The sequence below is a fragment of the Magnolia sinica genome, chromosome 10 (genome assembly GCF_029962835.1).
Source record: "Magnolia sinica isolate HGM2019 chromosome 10, MsV1, whole genome shotgun sequence".
Lineage (NCBI taxonomy): Eukaryota > Viridiplantae > Streptophyta > Magnoliopsida > Magnoliales > Magnoliaceae > Magnolia > Magnolia sinica.
In genome coordinates this window covers 1-7,698 of record NC_080582.1, presented here as the reverse complement: position 1 = coordinate 7,698, position 7,698 = coordinate 1, and the positions used below count along the sequence as shown (strand labels likewise).

General features: G+C 44.3%; 2 non-coding genes across 2 annotated transcripts; both read left to right on the top strand.

Moving 5' to 3' along the window:
* The first annotated feature begins 4,353 nt into the window (after positions 1-4,353).
* On the top strand, positions 4,354-4,427 carry TRNAP-UGG (transfer RNA proline (anticodon UGG)). The gene has a single exon. It is a non-coding gene; the product is annotated as a tRNA-Pro (tRNA).
* Positions 4,428-4,582: 155 nt separating this feature from the next.
* On the top strand, positions 4,583-4,656 carry TRNAW-CCA (transfer RNA tryptophan (anticodon CCA)). Its single transcript has one exon. It is a non-coding gene; the product is annotated as a tRNA-Trp (tRNA).
* The last annotated feature ends 3,042 nt before the right edge of the window (positions 4,657-7,698 follow it).

Genomic DNA, 7,698 nt, shown 5'->3' with positions numbered 1-7,698 from the left:
CAGAGGTAGCAGCATCTAAGCCAGTATCTGGGCCAGTTGGCTTCGTCGACTCAGCAATTTCAGTGGTTGATCTTGAACCAATTGGTTCATCAGTTGCCCCATTACCCGGTAAACTATCCTGGATCAGTAGCATTGGATCGGGAATGTGGCCATTTCACTATAGCCCATTGATCCACAGCAGATAGAGACTCTTCGACTAAGACATTGCCTTTATATTATAAGACTGTTCACATTTCACCGGCCAGGTTCGAGACTCTCTTCCCTTCGTCAACATAGAGAGAATGGGAAAGACAAAGGAATTGGGAAAAAGAATTGGAATTGAATTATCAGTAAGGGAAGGGCCGGGAAATTTCATTCATAGAGCCCCCAAGCGTTTTTGCCGTGGATCGCCAGCTCCACGCCAACATGCTACTGACGTTTAGGTAACGCGGGGGACGGGCATGAGTTGGTCATCCGAGCAACTAACCTGGTAGGTTGGCCGGGTTGGTTCTCCCCGTCTATGAAGTCGCATTTGACTCACAACCAGCATATGAATCAAAGTAGCAGCAATTTCGGTTTCAGTGCGGAAGATCCAGCAGCAGTTTCACCAATTTCTTTGATTGACCACCCCCCGAAGGGACTTATCCCTCAATTAAAGTAGCAAAGTCAGTGGTTTCCCCCGATCCGGAACCAATAGTTGATTCGGGACCAGCATTCTCGCCTGTTGGAGAAGTCTGTAATCCAGTTTGAGATCCTCCAGGGGTGGGAGGGCCCTTATCGATGTTGATTGAGAAAGAAACCTCGGAGTGGAAACCCATATCCAGAAGTGAGAACTCCTTGAAGCCGTTTATCCATCTCTATCAGTTCACTCCTCTTCTTCCAGAGGGGCCCCATAGAGGAATTTGTTCACGTTCACATAAGGAAGCTTAAACGACGACGAATTCTTCACTGAAAATGCGGTCCGAAGAAGGAAGTGATTTGATTTCAGGAAGGCGCCCCAACACGTCATTCGATGGTGGGGTTGGTCTCGCTTCAGAAGGAGTGAGGGTGGGTGTCATTCATTCATCGAAGGGCGGGAGAGGTAGGCCGATCTCTAAGATGTGATTCGGAGGCGGGTGACTAGTGGTGCGGGGTTGGCCTTTCTTCCTCAGCCAAAAACCGATAGCTTCTTCAGAGAAAGAGGGACGGTTGATTGCCGGTGGGATGGAAAGAAAGCGGAACTAGCGCTTCAACTCCCAGGCACGAGGGACGATCAATCAATCAATCCGACGAGAGAACCGTTCTTCGCTGGAGAGGGTTAGGATCGACGGGTTGGTCGCCTGTATGATAGGGGCTTTCGCTTCCTCACTCGGTTCTTCTGCTCCGCTCCGGTTTAGGGCCCCCCTTCTTTATTAAGGGGCCCGTCAGAGTCCTTAGTGGTATATAAGGCCCTAACGAGTCCGTCAGTTTGTAGATAAGGGGATTGGGATTGACGAATGGATGGAATGATTGGCACGGAGAGACGGATGTGCTCTGGTTGCTCGTTCAATGATATGACGTAGTAGTAGTTGATACTACTACTCAATTCGATCTGTATACGGGGCCCCCTTGTAAGTCAGACTTATACTGAAAGCTTTCGAATCAACTCAACTATACTATTCAACAACTGAACTTTAGAGACTTCTTCCGCGATTCAATGAATAGTTTCATTGATAAGACTCTTGGAAAAGGGGTTGTTGAAATACTCATCAACCAGTATAGTCTATTTCAATCCGTCTTCACCAATCCCTCCTGATGATTCCAAGTTATTGAAGACGAAACTCGAACTACAAACAAATTCTTCGAGCCCCTCTTCAATCGGCGCCGCGGTTCCCTCCATCCGATCGATAGTGAGAGCCAATACCTCCATGTGCCTCTACTGTTCGTCCTGGAGCAGCACCGAAGAACTTCATCCCGGCGCATCAACTGATCCTTGAATGACGGAGACCTGGCTAGGGAAGACGGGGGATGGCCGCTTGGCCAACTAGAACAAATGCACCCTCCCTGCTCATCAACCTCGCGCCGCCGGGCGCTTTTCGACCCTGAGGGAGGGGAATGATGGCACCTCCTCACATCAAGTTGTTATTACGGAGATGAGAGGGGTTAGCCGTTCGTTTTCTACCGAGGTCGGGGTTTTCAGACAAATCAATCATTGAAGGGCTAGAAGCCGGATCGCTCACTCATCCATTTCTGCTTCTCCCAATGGGAGGTCGACGCGTGGAGCCGGGGAGGCGGATGGGACTCTAGTAGAGTCGCCTTTCTCCCAACATCATTCTCAAACAAAGTATGGATTGGGTGGGTTCTTTCTATCTCCCGGAGGGAAGGAAGTGTTTGGTTTTGGGATAAAAAGATGGTTGCTGAAACTGCTAACAGGGAATGGCCAGCCGCAGCAATGGAAGGTTGCCCAACCGCGTATATGTTGGAAGAAAGTCATCTGTATCGTTCCATTACCCATTCCTTAGTCAAGTCACTCAACAATTGTATCCCTCTTCGATTCTAGAATGATCCACGTACACTGCTCCCTTCTCCCTCATCCATGTTCTTCTAAGGTCTCGATTCGGGGATAGGCCGTCAGGGCTTTCCTGGTAGCGTATGCTTAACTCCGACCTTCCCATTCCCGTCCGGGTATGAAACCTCCAAGTATGGGTTATGCTCCGAGCAGACCAGCAGATATGATGGATGGACCTCCCCGTCGCCCGAAGAAGCGGTCGATCGAGTAGGTAGAAGAGGTTAGCGCATGTTCGTAGTGATTGCCCCGGATAGAGGAGAATAGATTGGTACGTTTTCCCTGAGATTTGGCCCACCAATGACTACCTACTCCCGCCCGGTGCCTGAACCGTCGCTCGTTTACATCCGGGAGAGAGAATCAGAGAGAATAGGGATACACCCGAACGAAAGAGAAGGAGTTCCTATGGCTAAAGCTGGTCACCTTTGCATCTCGAAGAGGGGGATGGCACCTCTGCTTCAGGTGGTCACTTCATATTATTCTCCTGAGCCGGTGGGGGTAAGAAGGATGTTTCATTGATCAATCAATTCGACGGGAAGAGCTGAACCCTACCCCTGAGGAGAGGAATAGGGCCTCTAACGCCTAAAAAACCGGAATGGAATAAAAGCCTCTGACGGTGTGCCTTTCATACTCCTCTATACGCCCCGGTATCTAATACTCGAATATACGCCTTTCTTTAGACGGCTCACGCTTTTGGCCTATATCTGTGAACCAGATAGGAGTTTGTATTGGAATAGTCCCCCGTTCCTCAATAAGAAGAATTCCTTTATTGATAGTCGGTGGTGACTCGTTTCGCGAGGCTCCACTCGCCTTACCTTAACTGACCAAGGGAAAGGTGCTTTTTTTTAATGGTAGTCGAATCAATAGGAGTTGATATGAGAGTAGTTATTTCGAGAGAAGTCATCCGATAGGAGTTTGTATTGGAATAGTCTCCCTTCGAATACGTTCCTTAGGAAGGTCCCTTGAGTGTCGTGGTTGGGTGCCCATCAATGTTGAATTGAGAAAGAAACCTCGCTTTTCTCAATGAATTGAGAAAGAAATTCAGGTTTGGGATGTTTATCAATCAATTCTGGGGCCCCCTCCCAGGGCATTTCGGGCGATATAAGGCGCTGCCGGAAGTGGAGTAAGCAAGGAAGCGAAAGCCCCTATCATACAGGCGACCAACCCGTCGATCCTAACCCTCGGAAGCAAAGGAAATGGAGTTGGGGCATCAGCAGGAGTAGAAGAATCTGATCTAGCACTGGGGGGAATGAAAGAATTCGGTTATCAATTCCTATGCTTGCAAGCTACCTATTATGATTTTATTCGTCACCAACCATTTCCGGTGACTCAAGCATAGCATCTTTCCCCAAGCCCTTGTCATTTCCAGGATCGGCAGTTCCATCCCCTCCGTCCAGTTCTGCTTCGTATCCCATCGATACCTCAGGTAGGCATAGGAGAGTAATCGATTAGCCCAATCATCGGAGCCGTCGGAATGGGAGCAAACGTAGCTGGGTCGGATTACTCCTTCCCTGTATATATAACGCATGCAGTAATTATTAAACACTCGGATCAGGACCTTCGTCGAATGGGTGGAAGCTGGCGGCAGGGCTTGCTTAACCGGATACACGGAATTGGGATCTCTCTCGCATGCAACAAATATCGGGAAACCCTCGAAACTTCTATTATCGTTGGTAGGAGCGGCGGGATGATGATGAGTATATAAATATATATAAATATAAAGAAATTTATTATATGAGATATGAGACCAAAAAGAAGAAATGGCAAGAGAAATTGTATATAGATAGAGGAAATAACGATGTGGAAAACAAGACGGGGATTCTCTACAATGACACTGTACAACAATTAAAAGGGATGTAGCGCAGCTTGGTAGCGCGTTTGTTTTGGGTACAAAATGTCACGGGTTCAAATCCTGTCATCCCTACCTATTATTTTTCCTATGGCCAGTAACGAGGGGTCAATTGAGATCGATGAAAATTGGACATAATCTTTTATTTTATGATACTATATGCACTGCATGCAAAATGTATTGGGGGTACAAAAAGTTTTCTTGACAGTCGTATCTGCTGTCATAAGAAAGCGCTCTTAGTTCAGTTCGGTAGAACGTGGGTCTCCAAAACCCGATGTCGTAGGTTCAAATCCTACAGAGCGTGATTCTGTTCTTGTAATGTCGAATCACAATAAAACAACTTCACTAACTTGAACTGCAACCTGAATTTGACCCCCTGCAGATTAAGGAGGAGGTCAATCAAAAAAAAAAGATGTTATTCAATCAAAGGTCCAACTGATCACCGCGTCTGTATTGTAAATATGCAGTTACGAATAATCAGGCCAAAGTAATAGGAATTAGACCTAAGACGATTCCAAATAGAAAAACTTCAATCATTTCAATTTATTTGAAAGAGGATAAAAAGAGAGGTCATATCTATCCCTAAATATGAATCAAAATAGCCCATGAATCTCAATGACCAAGAATTGGCAATTGACGCGGGAAGGAACTATAGAATACCTGGAATCTCACAGAAAGATGAATTTTGATGAATTAATTGTTCATTCAATTAATTTCAAATGACGTCACCAATCAATAGAGCTGGGGTTATAGTTGAAGCAGCCAGTAGAAAACCGAAATAACTAGTTATAGTAGGCATGAAGGAACTAAATGAGATACGTTCTTTTTTTTTTTTTTATACATATGTTTATAAAGCACTTACCTGACGTTTCCATTTTTGCGAGATAGAATTCGAAGAAAAAAGACCATTGAGGAGGCCAATTTCAAGTTCTTGATTCATCAGTCATTATAGACGGCACTAACAAAGATAGAGTGACAGAGGTCAAAAAAAGGATTCATCATCTGTGACATCTACTGATCCCGTGATTTCGAATCAACAGATTCAGTGAGCAACTCGTGAGTCAAGTTATAGTAATAAGAACTGTGTCGCTTCATTCAAAAATGAAATTATCTTTGAGTAACTATGGAATAAAAGAATTGGATTTGAAAAGAATTTCCATTTTGATCATTTCTTTTCTTTTTCAATTGTATATACCACCATTTTGGAATAAACGACCTGATAACACCTTTGACTTTACTTTAACTCATTGGATTCAGTAGTAGGTTGGTTAATTGCACATAATATCTCGAATGATAAGAAAAAAAGTCTCCCATGATCTCTCGAAGAAATCAAACCTTTATTTCGAGTCTAACTCGATTTTCAAACTAGCAATTTCTATTATCCTTTTAGGTTCTACATTCTGTCTTTCCATATCATAGAGTCCAGTCCCATCCTTGTAGCTAGGTCAAGAAGAAACCTTTTGATCTAATGCAGCAATGGTTGCATCACGAATATTGATTGTTACAACTATTGTTTGTTCTGTTTCTTTCATCGAATACTATCTACTACTGTACGACCAACCAATTACTTGAAATGAAAGGATTAGAAAAAAAAAGAAAAAGACCCTCCATGAAAAGGAGGTTTCTAGGTTTTGCATCTAATTTCATTGTGGGAATATGATAATCTCTTTCATGAATTATTAGAACCCGTCGACTCACACTTTACCAAGATCTTCAGTTTCTATTCCGAAGCCAGTAATGGGAAACCCTATACTACAGGAATTTGAGGGATTTTCTATTGAATGACACGCGGTTCTGCATAGACAAGGAACAAGAAAGGAATTATGTACCATTTCTTTTCGATACTGATTGAAACTGCGTTGCTGTGTCAGAGGAAGGATAGCTATACTGATTCGGTATACTCTAAATACACCTTCGGTACAATATTGACGATCTCACAAAGATGAAATCTCAGTAGTTTTCCATTTACTGATCCCATCTTTCACGGAATCGATCCCCCTTTTTGACTGTACAAGAATATGTGGAGCTCAGCATGTCTGGAAGCACGGGAGAACGTTCTTTTGCTGATATTATTACCTTTATTCGATACTGGCTCATTCATAGTATTACTATACCTTCCCTATTCATTGCGGGTTGGTTATTCGTTAGCACGGGTTTAGCTTACGATGTGTTTGGAAGCCCTCGGCCAAACGAGTATTTCACAGAGAGCCGGCAAGGGATTCCATTAATAACTGGCCGTTTTGATCCTTTGGCACAACTTGATTCATTTAGTAGATCCTTTTAGGAGGCCTCAATGACCATAGATCGAACCTATCCAATTTTGACAGTGCGATGGTTGGCTGTTCACGGACTAGCTGTACCTACCGTTTCTTTTTTGGGGTCAATATCAGCAATGCAGTTCATCCAACGATAAACCTAATCCGAATTATAGAGCTACGACACAATCAAACCCGAACGAACAAAATGTTGAATTGAATCGTACCAGCGGTGTGAAAGGAATAGCCCCGCTTAAAGTGAAAGTGACTCCATAGCCCTAAAGGGGGGGTTCTTACTCATTTTTGTACGCAGCTTTTGATTTTCCAATTATTTCTTCAATTGAGAGAAAGAAAGAGAATAGTAGGAATTCTCTTATCCCATTCGGAAGGATATCATCCTCATAATTATCCATGACTGTTTATGTCTCTAGCACGACCACTTGATGAAATGTGGAGGGAAGTGGGGTAAATGGCCGATACTACTGGAAGGATTCCTCTTTGGCTGATAGGTACTGTAACTGGTATTCCTGTGATCGGTTCAATGGGTATTTTCTTTTACGGTTCATATTCCGGATTGGGGAGTGTGAGTGCCTGTTGCTGTTTGAGTTAGAGTTGACGGTCGTGACATACCTCTAAGATCAGAGCTGGGTTCCACGGCAACATGGAAGCCTCTGTAGCTTTGTCAATCTTCCTCTTCTGCCTTGAAGGAGAAGTTGAGAGCCATTAATGAGGAGGGTCAAGGGAGATGACCCCACACATGTGGAATGTGTGATGGAGGAAAGATCTCTCTCTCACTCTCTCTCTTTAGGGTTTAGGGTTTAGGGTTTAGGGTTTAGGGTTTAGGGTTTAGGGTTTTAGGGTTTAGGGTTTAGGGCATAGATGAAGGGAAAAAGGGTTCAGGGTTTAGGGTTCAGGGTTCAGGGTTCAGGGTTCAGGGTTCAGGGTTCAGGGTTCAGGGTTCAGGGTTCAGGGTTTAGGGTTTAGGGTTTAGGGTTTAGGGTTTAGGGTTTAGGGTTTAGGGTTTAGGGTTTAGGGTTTAGGGTTTAGGGTTTAAGGGTTTAGGGTTTAGGGTTTAGGGTTTAGGGTTTAGG